Source organism: Falco rusticolus, chromosome 7 (assembly GCF_015220075.1).
Source record: "Falco rusticolus isolate bFalRus1 chromosome 7, bFalRus1.pri, whole genome shotgun sequence".
Taxonomy (NCBI): Eukaryota; Metazoa; Chordata; class Aves; order Falconiformes; family Falconidae; genus Falco; species Falco rusticolus.
The window spans coordinates 20456237-20475089 of NC_051193.1; the positions used below are offsets into that span (position 1 = coordinate 20456237).

Below are 18853 nucleotides of genomic sequence, written 5' to 3' on the forward strand. Positions count from 1 at the left end.
TATACATGGCCCCTTGACACTGCACAATAATTCATTAGGAAGACTGAAAAGTCTAATATTTTTCTTTTTAAATTACAATTGCTTTAAAATAAAACCTAAAAAGAGTTTTAATGCTGAGCAGCCATGTTTTCACAAACATAACTGGAGATACACCTGGGGCAGAGATGTTTCAAGGCCAGGTGAAGAGGCTCAAGAGCATCTCTCTTCCTTGCACACACATGAATAGAAGAGATTAGTTTATTTTTTAATTAGAAGATATTTGCTCATTTTTTTGTCTGCGTGTGCTTAGGAGGCTGTATTCTTGTGTTTATCTATATTTCATTTGATAACTATGTATCAGGTGATTATTGTAATTAATGAATATTTCCTTATAGTATTTTTCTGAAATGTCTTCCCAGGTGGCAAGACCTAATTATTCTGAGGACGATCATTGGGTGCAATTGCGCCAAACCGTCACTGACAGCAATTGTGGTATTACTTCAGACATACTTGCTGGCTGTAGTTCCTGGGCTCTCTTTCCTTTCCGGTGAAGAATAAATTGCAAGTTTGTTTTGTTTTAAATCAGAGAGAGTTGGAAACAGCATAATCAGATATGACAGGTTATAGCAAAAGTCAGCTCCTGAGAATTCTTTTATTTCCCCATGCCAAACTTGAAGATGCCATAAACTCAAATCCTCTATGCCACTCATAAAATTTTAATTAGCTAAACTAAAAATACTGGTACTATTTACCACTGTTCTTATCTGTTTCTTAAACTGCTAGATTTAACACTACTAAAATAGATTGCAGATTGCAAAAGGCTGTCACTAGTATATTAATACTCTGCTCCAGCATACACGTGAGCATTCTGTTCAGCTTGATTATAATTAATCAGTAATCTAGTCTCTTGTTTCTCACTGCCAAATGATAAATTAACTACTAGCTACATTCATGGATGGAATATTAATTTGTACAATGCCCTAGGGGTACTTCTATATGTAGTACATGACGCCTCATGAACGGATCTCATTCAGAGCTTTAGAACTATGAAACAAAACAGAGTAAATTAGTCAGGATCAGCTGCAACTATATTAAAAATGGAGATACCTGTATCAGCAATTTTAGAGAGCACCACTGAGATATATAAGAAATTAAATGTAGACATCGCACGAAAGAAATAATTTCTCTTTTAAATGCACAAAATCAAGTACCTTTCCATGCAAAGTTAGTACTTTCTACGGTTCGTGGAAAATGCTTTGACTTTGTCAAGGTCAAATTATGTTCTCAGAGTATAGCACGTATCTGTGTTCTGTAATGGGGAAATCTGCCAGTTCTAGAAGTGAAGTGGTTCTTTTCTTCCCCTCTAGTTGTTCCCCTCTGTAGTACCTACTGAAACTTCCCACTACACACTTGAGGACAGCAGATGGATCCAGAGGTTCTGCCTCCGGCCTTGCCTGTCTCATCATTCCTTACATGCTGCAGGCTTCACCTTGCAGCATCTTTCTGCTTTCTAGTGCATGAAAATGACCTTTGCACAGGTGCAGAAAAGATACACAACTATTTGCCTCTTTCACAGTCTTCCTTCTTGTTTCTCTGCATTTTTCTAGCCTTTGAATGTCAGACAAGACAGAAAAAGTATTATTTTTTAATACAGGGGGAAGAAAGTTCCATGAAATATTCATAATCTTGTCGCACTTGGCAGTACTAAAATATGTTTAAGATCTATTATATTGCAAAATTACAGTATAACAGCATACACATTTCTGATTTAGTAGCACTGAAAAAACAGTAACACTTGAAAGGGGAAATTCTGTCCTCTGTTAGTTTTTCATAGTCCAAAGAAAACCGAATACAGCTTGAGCTCTCGGTAAGACCATAGCAGGGCACTGCAGCTTCTCTATATAATGCTAGACTGCATTTTGGTAGCTTGCAGCTATCCCAGCCAGAATGATCAAATCAAGGCATCTGGTCATTTGTCTACAAACTGTTTGAGTTTTGAGCCTATCAGCAATCCAAAATGGCCCTCATAGCACAAGAAATATAACATAGGAAAATGCTTGCCAAGAATAGGATGAAAACCACGAAGAACAGGGTTATTTTCAAATTTCCACCATAATATTATTCATTATTATGAAGCTTTCTCTCATAGGATTTTTTTTAATTCCTTCTCATTCTGAAATCAATCACTGCAGCATACATAAAATAATTTCAAGCTTTAATTATAAAAGAATAGGCAATGTACTTTGAAAGCAGCATAAAGATTTAGCCAACTCAGACATTTCAAGCAAGACTCACATTTTGATTTCACCTTCTGTTCTTGCATTTTAATGTTTTAAGCATCCTGCTTTATGAGAAGGTTATCACTTATCACATGGCAAGTCTCAGAGAGCTCCTACTCTCTCTGGACCTGACAGTTCTGCCTGTGGTACAACCTGATAGGAAATAGCGACATGAAGCCTAGCAACGAATGGGGGCAGGGGAAGCAGCTACGAGCACTGCTAGACCTACGCAACTGAAGAATATTGCTTAGAAGGGACGTGGCAGAATCTCATCAGTTGACAGTACCTCTAGACTGCTGCAGGGAATAGAGTACCTCTACATCAAAGTGTATTGTATGGAGCTGCCCCTACAGGGGCACAAATAGCTTGTTTGCACAGAGTGTAAGACCTCATGAGCTACTGCAACCCGTTTACAGTCACTTACCTCAGGTGTCATGAGGCTGTGATGTAAGACTCAGTCGCATCTTTGTTTACAACCTCTGCCAAGGCTGGTTGGGCTCTCATTAGGCACACGGAGCACAAGTTTGACTTCTTCATTCCAGATGCAAGGTTTTTGGAAGGAAGAAGTATTGGAGATATGTGCTTGTGAGCTTCAGCTGTTGTCCTTTTGGAAGCCTAATCACTAAATTTATCAGTAGAGGGCACAATAAAACAGCATTCCTCATCAAACTTGCATAAAGCTAAGGGAGAGCTCCCAAGGCAACTCCTCAACAAGCCACTAGATTAAAATTATCTATTCTATTTAAATTCATAAAAAACCACAGAACAAACAAACAAAGCAAACACACACACACACACACACTGACCTATGCTATATAAAACATACATAATGTTGGTTGAATAAATAGTTAGCTCATTTGAGATAAAATTAATGATATGAATAACTGCAGCATGTTTCAAACGTTCAGCTATCTGAAAACCTGAATGTATGAAGATGAGGATTTATAAATTGCAAATGAAAATACTATTCCCTAGTGATATCAGGCAAATGAACAGCATGTTGGTAGATATTAAATCCTAAAGCATAAATAATCTCCTTAAGCCTACATCTGTGAAACCTAACAGTGAACTTACAAAAATATCTGTCCCTTATGCTCAATAGACAATAATTTAAGCAAACAAAGGATGAAAAACAGGGTGGCCAAAATGCTCCTTACATTGTTGGGTTGTTGGATACAGAGGACCTTGGTGGAATTGACGATTTAGTTGTAAAGAAAAAGGCCCACCATCATACAATTTGCGATGCACATTTCAGCGCATTATTTAATGCCATTTTAAAAAAGCAATCAGTTATGGATAGATCATCCACAGTAACCAGTATGTTGTAAGTGAGAATATAATCTTTTATCCTAAATTAGGGTAAGTGGAGTTTTACATTTAGGATGTTACAGTTCCTTTGAACTCCACTTCTCTGCAGCTTACTTTGTAAGTCGTACAGTTTCCAAAAAAGTACCAAGCACTTACACAAGTGTTTAAATCTTCCATGACAGCTGTACATGCTCTGTACATTGAAGGACCAGCATCTTATAACTCTATCAGAAAGAGTTAATTATTAAGGTGAATATTTAGAGGAAGCTTATTTGCAATTCTATTTAAGGATGTATTTCCAGGTGTTACTGATGTACCACGTTATGGAAGATGTAAATTGGGTCAACCCAGACTGAGTTTCCTGACACGTAAACTGTCTCTACTCTTGTATTATCAGTGCAAAGAATGACATTTGAAAAAAGTCTTTTCTTCACCAAGTCAGTCAAAAACATGACACAAAATTTGGTAGCTAATTTGCCTATTTCATTCTTAGTTGTTTGTCACAACTTGTATTTGTTTTTACGTTATTTATCTATATTCATGTACTCGTATCCTTCTCCCAAATCAATCTCCCTCTGTCTTTCTTGTTTTAAAGGAACCAAATAGGTTCCTGTTATCTGCTGCATATTTATACCAGAATCCAGTTGTATGACATTAAGGGTCTTTATTTCCAAGTATCTAGTTGAAGAGCAAGAATACATTTATGTATGTATTTATGTTCACATAGATCCAGGTATGTAGCTCTATATATATGCAAAGCAGTTGACCCGAAGAGTGTTACTCAAGATATTTCACCAATGACTGCCTGTAATTTACAGACAGAAGATGAGAAAGTACCAATTACGTAAAAGCTCTGAGCAGATAAGCAAATGACTACTCTGTGCAGATTTCTAGTCATGAAACTGCGATATCAAAGACAGTTATCTTTTATTGTGGAGGATGGAACTATGTTTTACATATTTTTTTCTCACTCAGTATCATTATCGCCTGAACAGATTTCAAAGCTTTGTTTCTTTTCTGACGCTACAGAAAGAACAAACAGCATTCATCCTTCAGTGAACACACACTGTGAAGTCCCTGCTAACTTCCAAAACATGACACTGTTTCTCTTTGGGGAGCAATGAAGCTGAGTGGAAGGGCAGGGGGACAACTGGTGGCACTTCATGGACTCTGACAGTAATCTTTGGTAAGGAGATGGAGTCTGCTCCAAGTGCCAGTTTTAGGAAAGTCTTGAGGTTTCAGAGAGACAGCTCTTCACTCAAGTGCTTTGCAAATAGTAGTGATTGCCACAAAAACCCACTGCCTACTCTAGTTTGAAGTAGTTTTCCAGTAAAGGTGGAGAGATCCTTTTTGAGAAATGTGCAGGCAAAGTTCAAGTGAAATCCTTGACTGAACACAATTTTCTGTGCTGAAACTGTAGGTACTGTGTTGTTTCAAAGGCTCCACTTAAAGCCATAAGCCAGACATCATTAGCTGCCTAGGCTTCAATGCACAAGTCTTATCCCATCAGATCCTAGGGGCTTGTAAAGGAGAAGGGAGGCATGTGGATCTTGTCTAGTTGGAGAAGTTGCTGAAAATTGACTTAAGCTTCCTCAGAGAAAGTAGGGCATCAAAAAGTGTTGGCTTAACTCCTGATCCTGGGTGGTTCTGGTAAGAAGAGGAAGGGACTGAATATTTATTCAAGTCTCTGACCACCTTTGGAAAAAGGCATCTTGACTATGTGATTTCTGTACCAACACAATGGAATCTTTATGATTCAAGGAAAAAAAAAAGAAAAAAGTCTGTTGCTGGGAGATGAAACCTCAATAGATGAACCACTCCTGAGCATAGTTCCCCTTATAACATCAGCCTCCTGAACGTCTGAGGAAGCAGTCATTCTCCTTCAGACATTCGTAACTGAACGTTTATCTCACTTTTGCCAGTTGTTACAGGGAGAGCAACTGTTTGAAGCACTGGGGACTCTAGATCCTGCCCTCTACAGGTTTGTGATAAAGCTGAAATATTGTTGTTATGAAAATAAAAGTAAACACAAATATTAGAGCAGAAAATGTAGATCAGATTGGCATGAGCCTTTGGCAGCTTATACTATATTCTTTTTATCTTTTTAGATTACACCTCTTGAACAGTCTTTGACTGTACGCATGTCATTCCTCCAGGCTCAGTAACTACTTCAGGGAAGTACAAGAGACAATAGCTGGCTACCCTTTCATTACCTTCTCTGCCATCCTGCACTCTGCTAGAGATGGGAACATTGAGAGGTCGAGTGATCTACCAAAATCCTAACTATTTGGAGACTTTAAGCCTGGGGTTTGGGTTGATTTTTTTTTTCTTCACACACATGTAGATACTTTCCCTATCAGAAACTGACAGGCTAAGTAGGCAACGATGCGGCACAGAACAGGAAGGCGTCTAAAAACTCACTATTATGCAATATTCCAAAAAGTATTAATACAGCTTCAGCCATTCTCATCAGTAAGCATACCCTGTGGTTGAATCGGATGCAGTGTCAGCAGGGTTAATGAGATCTGCAGTTGACCTAAACAAGAGATTTGTTATGGACTGCAGCTGGCCTAAGTGCAGCATGTAAAATAATGGTATCACATGGGAAACAAACATATGTAACAGATCTATTGGATAAAAGGCATCAATCCTGCAGTGCAAGGTTGCTGTACCCCACTACAAGGGAAAGTTATAGCTGGGTAGCAGCACGGAAGACACCTACACACAGGAAGCCTTACATTCCATATCTGCCTGTTACCTTACTGGTGTCATACTGGCTGTCAAAGGGTTAGGGGAACATTAATGAAGCTCTAGAAATAGACATAAAAACTAGTATGAAAACAAGGATTTCCCCTGCATGTTATTGCATTTATCGTAAGATAATTCTGTTTTGCTTAACGTATTTAAATAAACAGTACATTTCCTAGGCTCTCGGTAAATGTAGCTATGCATTTTGTAACACTTTCAAGAAGTATGTGTTTTTTCTTTCAAAATGAAAGAGTTGATAAATCACTGAAACACCTCACCTGAGACATCACGCTGGTACATTATGAGTCAGTCTATTTTTTATTTATCGATGAATTTTCCAATTCAGTACTCTGCATCTCTCATCACTAAACATGCAGCAAGTAGCTACTAAGGCAAGAATGGAAATGGCAATATGAGTCTCACTAATACTTACTCTTCAGTGTTTTCATTATTTGTTCATAAACAGATCGGTTCATCTTCAACTGATGCTCAGGATAGTATGTGTATAAATTTTGGTATAAAGTTTAGAACAAGTAATGTCTTGTCTACAGTAGCAAATACATATACATGGTACAACGTATTGTGGCTGGCGGAATATGATCCTTACAGAGTGCTACACGTTATATACTTGTGCTCATTAGGAAAGTCAAATGTAGGCTAATTCCTCTAACAATTGGAAAAATTCCTGTTTTTTCTATCATTATGCCAACTAGGTTTCATCTTTCTAAGCCTAATTATTATGGTCTGAACTACTACACCGTGGCAGCCTCCTAGTGGTAACTAGAACTTCCCACAGAGCCCTAGTCCTGCCGGGAGCTGGTGGGACATCCTGGGGGACCAGAGTACTGCAGAGAAGTTTGTAACTTGTAGCAAAACCAAGGTCTTGAAATGCAGCTGACTACACACAATTCAAATCAAAGGTTAGCTTCCCGCCACTTGAACTGCAAAGATACATGCAGTCCCTTAATAACAGAAGTTGCCCACAACTGTAGAACTACCTAACACGGTGCAGACCTTCCCTGCAATTTTCCAATGGATTTTGGCAGGCACTTAGAAGACTTCCCTGCAGGATACAACTTTCTACCATCATATATAGCCTAGCATTGCACAGCTATAATCAAATTCTGTGCCCTTTGGTATCTATCACATTCCAGCCCTGAAGAGTCACACAGTATTTTCCTTTCCACTTAATTCTTCATCTTGTATTTGCTATGGTAACAACTGTCAGCTGGGGGCAAATAAATCCTAAATTATATGTGTTGTGGAAAAGTCCATTAACCAAGATTTCATTATGTTAAGTATTCTGCAGACATCCCTGCCACAAAGAGCTTAAAAATCTGTAAGTCAGTCCACAAGTGACAGATGAATGAAGTGGACTTTGGGCAGTTTGTTTAAAAAACAAAAACACACCCACACATTGACACAGTACTGGTCAAGAACAACAACAATAATGGAAATAGTGTAATAACTACAATGCCATCCTTTTCTAGTCTCTGTGGCAGAGAACGTTTTTTCCACATGCTATTCATATTTACATAGGCAAATTATTTAATACATTCATTTATAAAGGTAATTATTTTTATCCTCATAGTTTAAGCCAGCAAGAAGGTTAAGAGTAAAATTCAACTAAATAGCAAAACCAAACTGAGATTTTCCAGTTAAGTACATTTAAGCTATTTTAACTGATAATTATAGACATACCTATTATTCCAAGTTTTCAGCAAATGTTTGGTCTGTGTGTTATTGATTAAATCCAGTGTTTCAAACTCTATCTCTACCATAATATAAGGTTCTATTGGCTCTGTACCACATTTTTACACTCTTGCAATATTCTTTTCCTCTATCAGGTAAACATAAACATAAGATACCAAACCATTGAGTCTATTTAGATAGGTCAGTCTTTTGAGCAATGACAGTCTACTGCCATCTTTGTAAACACCTGCCACAAATGGCTCCTATACACTTTGTTGGCTCACAGGCTCCACCACAATAAATATTTTTTTCAAGCACCTCCATTTCATTTGGTGTGCTACTGTGTTGTTTAGTTTAGTTCCACATGTATGGAAATCTTCAAACTGTACTGTTTAAAATTTCCTGTTTGAATTTCCCCCATTGCTTGCCTTCATGGCATGTGGGGCTCTCTGCAGTCTTCAGCACGCATCCTGTGCCAGGCAGTCTGGCATGCAGCTCAGCAAGAGAACCCGCTCCTGCTGAGCCTCACAGGCTGGGCTGAAGCAAAGAGGAGGAGGAAGGACTACTATCAGTCCCGCTGGAGATGACAATGATTGTGTCGATGGGACCAACGTGTCACAAGTTGTCAGCTAGGGTCAGCCTCATTTGCCAGCCCCAGTTAAGAATCACAAGTTCACCTGATGATGAGAGAGGTATCACCTTAAAGGCAATATGGATTTCATCCTGTCAAAAGATGAGATTCATTGTGCCAGAGCTCAAGGTGGGAAACGTAGAGCAGCAGCATACAGATTTCATGTTTCCCAACCTCGTGATGGTATTTATCAGTACTACAGTAGGTTATTACATTACCTTAATTACTACATTAATTTAATCAGGATTATCATTACACAGATGAGAATACGTAACACCATGGACTATTTACTGATAAAACAGCGGGTTCAGAAACTCTGGACGGCATTTGGCTTGTTTATATCTATTATGAATGGTTATAAAAATGTTAAGTACCATCAGAAAGAAAACCAGTAACTCAAGCTTATATCATCCAAACAGATGCTGGTTAATATTAAGGAACTTATTTCCACTACAACTGCTATAGCACTGCCAATCAGACTTCCAAACTTATTTAAAAGTATCATATTGTCCGCAGATGTTTAAAGTACGCATTCACAGTTTCTTCATTCCTGGAGCCTATGTGAGTAGAAACTCGAAGCTGCAATTCTCACACGCCAGCAGCTGAAGCCTTAACTAAACCATGAAATATTGTTAAGACTCCGAACACTAAAAAGGGTTAACAAATTTAAGTTAAATCCATGTTGGCACAAGAATAAGCCAGATATTTTACTAAACTGTGATTTAAAACCTCCAAAACAAATATACAGATAGGCATAGGAAATAAAAAAATAATACTGTCCCAAAGGGCTAACAGCACTGTAATAAATCCCCACCCCCCCTCAGTTTTCCCCCATTCCAGTCTTTAGGAAGCAAAGCATAGATTACTAAGGTTCTTTACTATGTTTTGCACAAAGTGCCTTCTCGTGAAGTAAATAATTCTTGTACTAAAATGTGAGAAAGATACTTGTAAGACAGAAAACAGATCAGCTAACAGTTTGTTATTCTCCTAAATGCTACCGTACAAAGAAAAAACCAGGCTAAGACAGAACAGTGGCTATCCCTTTAGGCAGCTCTTCTAGAGTTCTTGGTATCGTTCCCAGTTCAGTCACCCAGCAGGGTGAATGATCCTGGGCAAGGCGTTTCAGTGACTCCCTGTCTGAAAACAGGGCCATCACATTTATTTCTTTTGCTTTGACACTTCCTGATAAGAAGTTCAAAAGCTAAATCTTACCTTGCGTGACAGTACAAAAGAATTACAGTACCAACATATATATCTTATGCTGCAATAAAACTGACACAATGTTATTCATCCCTAGAGTAATATAATCTTAACAGCACTTTTTTCCCCCCCAAATCATTATTACTAATTAGGTCATCTGCTAGTTGGTGGGTCCAGTTATGATGAGTTGAATAAATCGAGGACAAATATTTGATGAAACACATGCTGTAGACATAATTTATTATCACTGCAGATAGGTGTGGAACAGAGCTGCTAAAACCCCTAAGGTGGTCTCTGTCCAAGTACTGAAAACAGCAAGTATCATAACAGACACCTTCTGTGCCTTTTACTCACGGAAGAACAGAGGAGATTTCTATCCACCATTGGAAACACAAAACCATGAATTATTTACTCAAAAAAAAAACAACAAACAAACCCAAAACCAAACCAAACACAACTGACTTAAAGGCACACTCCTGATACCACAGATATTTTTCATGGCAAGTCTTCCATCAAGGAAGCAGGTAGTCATTTACCAGGAATGAAGAATTCTGCCACCAACAGCCTTCATAATATTGGAATCAGAAATGCAATGCAAATCAGGAAGTTTTCCCCTCCACCGCTCATTTTATGCCTCTGATGCAGCACTGAGCATGGAATTTCTAGTCACCAACAGAATTCCTTCCCTTTCTATCATCCAGTATGCAACAGCTCTTATCTCCTGGGCCATAATACATCAAATACTTCTACATAATTAAAGCCACGCTGATTGACTAGCTAAGAATATCACAGGGATAAGTTTCTTTTTAAAGCTGCCTTATCTCTAATCAAGGGTTGTCTTCCAGTAACACATGATTTTGTGCCTAAAGGACATTGTGTGTGTGTGTGCGCGTGCATGTCTATATATATATAAATATATATATAAAAACAGCATTCCTTTCTCTTTCACAACCAAGCAATAATAAGAAAATATAACTACTCCAATTTCCCTCTGTAGTGCTAAATCAGAGACTACGAAGGATAGCAAGAGGCACTTACTGAGGTTGGCAAAATGCACATTTTTGTTAAGTATTGAAACTGTAATTCATACTCCTCCCTTGATATAAACATTTATTACACTAACAAACAGAACCTTTCCATATTTAATTGGTTTGTTCATCTCTAAGATTTGTTATTATGGTTGGGGTTTATTCAGGAAGAAAAATAAAAACATGTAGAGGTCAAAAATACACGAACAAATTGGCGACACGGCTTACATCTTGTCAGGTTATTTTATATTTCAATGTACTGTCAACAGTTCACTCTTTTTTAAATACAAATCTTTTAAGGGTAAATTTAAATATCAAGGCAAGCAGTTCTGGTAGCATGGCAACAACATGCTATGCTGCATAGTAAGAATTTGGAACAGAGGCAAGTCTGCTTCTTTCCCATACTGGATCAGTTTATAAGAGTAGAAACGTTTGTGTTCTTTGTGTAACTGCCTTTACGACTATTCCTGCATCAGTAGATGTAGTGGTCTTTGAAACTCAAGACAACACAGCAACCCTGTAAAATCTGGTAGCAGTCAGGATGACCACTCTTAATAGACAGAAAAGCTACAGATTAGAAGAAAATATCAAAGGGGGGGGAGGGAGGGGGAAGGATATGCATAGTAACAGTGTTTAATACAATATTTCATTCCCAGGAGAGTGATTTGGTGTGGGTATATATATATATATATATGAGTACAGCAGCTCTGAAGCAATCTTGCTTCTGAACAAGAAACAAGCAATCCCATCTCCATGTGCTCTCCCTGATGTGTTGAAAAGACATCTCTCTTGGCTTTTAGAGTGTGAATTTTGAGGCCTATTTTAAGATTTGACTAAACCAAAAGGGTGCACTTGCCTTTGCACTGAAATGATATTTTTGTAGTAGCTGGTAGCAGTGATTCTAGAGAGCAACATCAGCTGCTTGATGTCATTTCACTCTTGGTGATGGAGGGGGGGATGTAAATCCTATGTCATTCCAGACCAGAATCTGGTCTGTCCAACCTTCATTCTCTTTAGCTGCTCCAGTCTTCAGTAAGGAGGCACTCAGGAATATATTACCATTTTGCTGGGGCAGGAAACGACAAAGTTATCTAGCACTTCTGAGACTCCCTAGAAAGACAGGCTAACCAGCAAAGTACAGCAGATGATATTCTGGTTTTGAAGGGCACACTGGGTGACAGAAAGTCCACCCAAGTACCTTTGTTTCTATCTAGTGCATGAAGGCATTAAATATGTGGAAGGCTGTGTGGGAATCTTAGTTTATTATTCTTTCTCCCACATAAAGATCAGCTATTTCGCTGAATGCCAAACACTGCTACTCCTCTGGGGAGGTTCCTGCAATACTGCTTAGACAGGTGCTGTCCTTGTGGACCTTGGGCTTCTCACTCACCCTATGTTATCACTTGTATAGAGGGGGGGAAAATGCTATTTAGAAGCACTTGTCTGAATGTGTTTGGAACCATCCAGCACCAAAAAAAAACCCAAAAAAAACAACAGACAGACATGGAGCCTGAAATTTTTGTTCCTTGGTAGTTGTTTATCCTGGTTTACTGTAGACAGCACACTGATGACTTGAGAGTCTTGTGTTTCATACAATTTGAGGCAGGTATCACCTTGATTCTGTTTCATTCAGGCTCCCTACTTCTACCTAAACATTCACTCTTTCAGAGCCTGCACTTCAAAAATTCCTGTCACTTCCTCTTCCTCCTCAGGGTATTTTCATATACAGACATACCACTACCACCAATACAGATGTTGTCTTGTTTCCCTCCTCCTTTCCTTTCTTCCTCTCATGTTCCCTTGCTTTCCAATACGCTAATTTTATTCCTCTGATCAGTTTAGAACTCCTAAAGTAACCCAGCACTTACAGGTCTACAGGTCTCTCCCTTAAGGAGAACATGAGCTTTCTCCAACTTTTATTACCATAACCACTTCAAAAGTGCCTGCCCTGTCACAAATGCTTTGTGACATGAGTTGCTTCCACCTGGCTTTTGATGCACTTTGTTTCTTCCATAGTATGAAATGCTGTAATGAAATCTTCCTGTGACTGAGAATTTTGGGGTGCTACAGGGTCACTTTGCATGAGACCAGCAGTCTTCTGCATGGCAGGATACTTAAGGAGCCCCTTCCAGAGGGGCACTACCCAAAGGTAGGCACAGTATGTTTGTACAGAATTGAGGTGACATTGTCACTGCTCTCTGTTGCTAGTTTGTAGTGTAATTAAGGTTTACATCAACTGTTAGAACGCCAGAACACCAAGATATCCAAGGTCTTCTACATTTATTCCTACACTTACTTCTTCAGCAGCTTACCCACAGGAACAGACCACATAGTGATCCCAGGGGATCATTCTGATGTCATTCTTAAAACCTCAGCTGAATGAAGCTCTCTCTGCGGACTCAGGCTCTTAACACAGTGAGATGGAACGGTGAAAGCCTACACATAAGAATATGAATTCTCCATCTCCGTTTATCTGCTAAAATATGAATTTTCTGTTCAATTTTTACTGGCATTACTATCTCACTAAATCCCTGGGAGAACCCTGCAGTGTCCTGCCAAGATAATCACTTGGCTGTCACTCACAAGAAATCTGAAGTGGAACAACTGGAAAGCAGAGATGACTCTTCTACAGTCACAGCAAGAAAAACACCTTACTGGAGAAAATGGAAGTAAACCCAGGAAGTCTTACATTCCCATGTTAGACAACACCACTCGGCATTCTGGACTACAGTGGTCAAGCGTCCAGATCTGCACACGCACCAGAACAGTGTTGCCACTCATGGTTAGTGTTACAAAACTATTATGTTGGGTTGTGAGCTGCTTGTTTGTTCTTCTTAAGAAGCCGCTGCTATACTCTTGACAGTAGAAAGTAACTTGCCTGCTATGACCACGTTATGAAATTCTTAGGTAAATCTAACCACTGTGCTCAGGTGAAAGAACTTCTTCAAGGATTAAATTCTTCAAGGATTTAGCCAGTGAACCCTTAACACACAAAGGTAGATGACATACAAAAGAAAACTTCCAAGGTCAGGCCTCTCTCTTGCAGAAACATTTTAAGGAATAAAACCAGCAGATTTCACTCTTTGAAAATGATCAGTGTTACAGTATAACTGACTTGAGGAGAGGAACTTCTGCAAAGGTTGACAAGTGCGTCTGTGAAGGGGATCTCTCAGAAAGTAAAAGGAAAGACAGAAGTCTGGAAATAATGCTAGCTGGCAACATGCGCACAAATATTCCCAACATCATTGTATCAAACAAAGTTCAAAACCTACTTCATTCAATTAATAGAATGGAAATACTCAACCTGATTTCTAAGTAACAATAACAAAAACAACAAGTTACTCCTACGTGGCTGAATCTTCATAACTAGAAGCACTATTTTCTGAAGAAAAACTTCATCTTCATAGGTCAAAACAGACAGCTATCCCAATACTCCTCCGTACAGCTCCCACTGGTAGTCCAGGTAGGTATGCACAGATGTCTGCATTGCAGAAGCACTGCTATTTGAAAATCCTTATCTAGACTCCAAACCTCACACTGGTTATAACCGACATATTTCTCCATTCCAAGATTTTTTATATACCTTTTTGCCAACTTTCCTTTCCTCTTCATTTACTTTATTTCAAAAGAAAATGATCCCTTCATGCATGAGTATACTACAGGATATGCATCTCCAGCAGTATTTCATGCAACCCTGTCATCGGAGAACAATGATACTTATCCTTGTCATCCCTACCTACACAGCTTCTAGTTCTCCCTCTTTTGCTTAGGTGGAAGTACCTATCAATCCCCCAGTGTTCTGTATCAGTCTCTGCTCAGCTCTAACTTACTCCTTTTGAAGTGCAAGTCACCTTCCTCTGCTGCAGCAGGTGAATGAAGACAGTAAATACTGCAACAAAAAAGGAATATCATGTACTCAAATGACAGTGCGTTTACCTACCAGCATCAGAAACAAACAGTTCATTCTATGTGTGTTTTTACCAGTTGTATAAGACTTTTCTTCTTGAGAACACTATCATTAGCCAAGATGAGACTTAAGGTCAGACAAAACTGAGAATTGGAACAAAAGCCCTCTTTTCATGGATGCCATGATACAGCCTAAGTGCTGCATGTTCAGCTTCTGCAGGCAGCACAAGCCTACAGCACTGAACACTTCAAGAAACACATGATGCTTTCTTGAGCTGCTTTTCACACAGCTCTCAAGGGAAAATGGGTCCTCAGGAAAAAAAAAAAAAAGAAAAACACCAAAAAAAACCCCACTTGCATTTTAATGTTCTCTGCAGTAGACTAAAAGCATTTGCAAGTATCCAAAGTACTTATAATGAACATTTGACTCAGCAATTGCATGTTTTCTGGAATGTCTAAAAACTCGTGAATTCTGATTCTGCTTCCAGCTCTTCCTCTTAACTTGTGAAGTGCATGAGACTGCATCAGTGCTTTATTTCCTTCAGCTGTAAGAACTACCATTATGTCTCTTGCACTAATGTTGCAAGGCTTTAACTGCCTCACAAGAGTGCCAAAAAATACTACATAGAAAGGTTCTTGCTTGCAAGAAGTATGTTCTTCATTCTGTTTATATATTTCAAGCAATAGGGAGGCTTATAGTAAGGTATTAGTTTGTCCTAATAGTAATGTACTATTACACGGGCAATAGAGGCCAATGTATCATGCTGATATTATACTCCATCTTTGTTGAGATGCAAGGATTAGCCCTAGAATGGAAGCTCTAGTTCTTTCTAAAAAACCCCTCTGACTTCTAGAAACACATCTGCTTCTTGTACCATGTATGGATGAGCACAAACATACAACTGTTCACAGGATCACAGAACAATTCTGGTCGGAAAGAATGTCAGAGGTCTGTTGTCCAACACACTGCTCAAGCCAGGGTCATCCGTGAGGCCTGATCAGGTTCCTCAGGGCATTATCCAGTCTGGTCTTAAAAATCTCCTGGGACAGAGACCACACAAGCTCACTGGGCTCCCTGTTCCCATGTGCAATTGTCCTTCTGGGACAAAAAGTTCTGTTTATATGTAGTTTGAACCTCTCATTTCAACATATGCCTATTGTCTCTCATTCTCTACCATGTACTGCTGTGATGAGTCTGGCTCCACTTCCCTGAAGACCTCCTAAGTACTGGAAGGCTGCTGCTAGGTCCCCCAAAGCCTCCCTTTCTGCAGGCTGAGCAAGTCGCACTCCCTCGCCCTCTCCTCACAGAGCGTGGCCTCCAGCCCCACCACTTTGGTGGCCTCTGGGGAACTCCAGTTCATTAGTATTTTCCTTGTACCAGAGGGGACCAAAACCAGACACAGCATCATAGATGTGGTCTACTGGATGATAAATAGAGGGGGACAGCACCTTCGCTTGATCTACTGGCTGCACTCTTGTCCATACAGACCAGGATGCTCCTGGCTGCCTTTGTTGCCAGGGTATATGGCTGGTTCACGTGCAGTTTGCTGTTCAGCAGGACCTCTGGGCCTTCCTGGCACGGCTGCTCCCCAGCCACTATCATTGTAATGGCTTAAACCACAAAGGCATTGCCTTGTTTATTTAAACACAGATTACAAGGGAAATGGATATAAAAAGTCTGCAAAAGCACCTAAAACTCAATGTGTTCAAAGGCTACAACCAAGATTTTGTTCTGGACAAAATCAGGATCTTCTGTATTTCTCTCTGCGAGCTGGCAGCCTGGAACAGATGACTTCTTGTTAGATTTCCCTGCCTTCGGCACAGGAATATAAACTGGAAGACGTTTAAACCATGGTATTTTCACAAATTATTTCTTAGCAAATGTTCTTATCAGAACAATTGCAGAGATGGTAAAATTATGCTTCTTGAAGTGGTTTCTCATGTTCACAGCCTTAAGCAAAGGTCACTTTTTAAAGACCTAGCTCTTGTTTAAATTCATGTCCAGTCTCCAACCTGAACAGGCATTACCCAAGTAACTGCACAAAAAATGCTTTTCGAGATTCTTCCTTAGTATCATAAGATTTTCACCAGAAGAGCTGAGCACCTACAGCCTTTTCAAGAACATTTTATGATCAGAGGATCAAGGGGCAGAAATTATGCAGCTGCTGATTAGAAGCAACACTGCATTTTTAAAAATAGGTTTTGGTATTTCCAAGTGCAGATAAGGGCTAAACTATCGGAAAATTTAGATTCAGGAAGCCCAACAACCAAGATATACAAGAACAAGCCTGCAGCCTGAAATCCTGTGAGCCCAGAGTGGAGTAAGGACAGTGGCTTCCCCTTTAGTAGCTCAGTGCTCATAGAACAACATACAGAAAGAAAAGCTCTTTCACCCTCGTCTGTCCCGTACAGAGGAGAATCTGGACTATACAGTGATAAATTACAATCTTGTGCTTTAACATAAAACTTCAATGTTATGATTTTCAATGCATGGACAACCAGCATGTACTGTGTTTTTACTTAAGTGGCAGTAAAGAATTAGACTAAAATTCCTGCCTTTTAAAATTACCTTACGTGGAAATACTATTGCTTACACACAACCATGTAAAACTGCAATAGCAGTTGCTTCTGTTTTTCAGTTCTGCTGGTTGAGTAATGAGGTATTCTTGGGTAACAGGCATAATACATGAAATATTATTCTGCAAATGGACTTCCCAGCCCTTCCTGGGAATTCCTGGGAGACTATAGGATGGCCTTGACCAGGTAATACAACTGGAACACTACTCGCATTTTTTACCCAAACTGGTGACAGCAATTTAAGACTTTTCTTAAACATCAGTGCAATGCAGATTATCTCTATACAATGGACACCGTATGATCTCCTGACTTTATTTACATTTCTTTTCTTGTATGCCCTCACTAGCATGCAACAACCACCAAAACGACATTGAGGATGCAAAGTACATAACTCTGAAAGCGCCGGCTGCTAGTTGAGGCAAAATAAGCCAGTCTCTGCCTTTCCAAGATGCGGCTCCAAACACAGCATTCCCTTCCCCTCTCCCCCACCCCCACCCCTTTTGTTACGGCAACACCCCCCCCCACCCCCCCATCATATTCAAAAAACTGATCAAAACTGGGAATCGGCCCATGCTATAATGTCTCACGCCGTTTATCCCGACAAAAATCAAGTATTTGATCGAGCAGCTCCTCAGGATGAAGGGAACGGGACGAGTGCAGGAAGAGCTCTGGTCCGTGCGCTGCACCGGAGGCACGAAGGCAGAACCAAACTCCCGGCGGTGCTGCAGCGCTGCGGGCCCCTCGCACCGCCGCGGCCGCTCAAGCCTCCCGCCCTCCCACCCGGCGGCGGGGGGCGCAGCGCCGCCGCCTCCCGCAGTATCGCAAGCGGACGCTGCGGCCCGGCGGGGCTCGGGGCGGCCCGGCGGGATGGGTGGCGGGCAGCCGGTGGCGGGCGGGCAGGCAGCGTTCCCCGGCGCAGCCCGGCCACGGCCAGCTCGCCGGCTGACAGGAGGTGGCGGCGCCGCGGCTCCCCCCACCGAGGCGGGCAGGAGAGCGGCTCGGCGCCAGCAGGGACATGCGGGCGGCAGCCCCCTGTGCCGGCGCCCCCCGCCGCCGCGCCGTGCCGAGGGGCTCCCCTGCACCCCGGCTCGCCGTCCGCCTGCCCGGCTGCCGCAGGACGGGGCTGAGGCGGGGGCAGCTGCTGGCGGGGCGCGCAGCCCCCGGGCACGGTGTCGAGAGGGGCGAGGTCCGCGCTGGCGCGGGGCGGGGATGGCCGCGGCGTCCCCTCAGCGCCCGCCCGGCCCCGCGGGCTCCCCGCTCCCCTGAGGGGACCCGCAAGGATGCTGCCGCCCCACCCCTGGCGGAGCCGCCGCTCCCCGCGACCACTCCGGCCGCCGGTCCCCCGCCCCGCGGCCCTGCTCCTTACCCCTGCTGGCAGCGGCGGGGCCGGTCCCCACCCCGCGCCGCGGCGGGGACGCGGGGGCAGCTGCAGCCGCTCTTTTGTGTGCCTGCCTCAGCGCCACACACCGAGGCGGCTGCTGGGCCCGGGAAGCTGCGTGCGAGAA

At 41.3% G+C, this 18853-nt stretch overlaps 1 protein-coding gene across 3 annotated transcripts in view; it reads right to left on the reverse strand.

Moving 5' to 3' along the window:
- Positions 1-18853, reverse strand: part of APBA2 (amyloid beta precursor protein binding family A member 2) — a 105811-nt gene extending 86958 nt beyond the window's left edge. For all 3 annotated transcript variants that reach the window (XM_037395482.1, XM_037395477.1, XM_037395481.1), the window contains exon 1: positions 18715-18853. The gene's annotated coding sequence lies outside the window, so the exon portion shown is untranslated. The remainder of the gene's footprint in view (positions 1-18714) is intronic.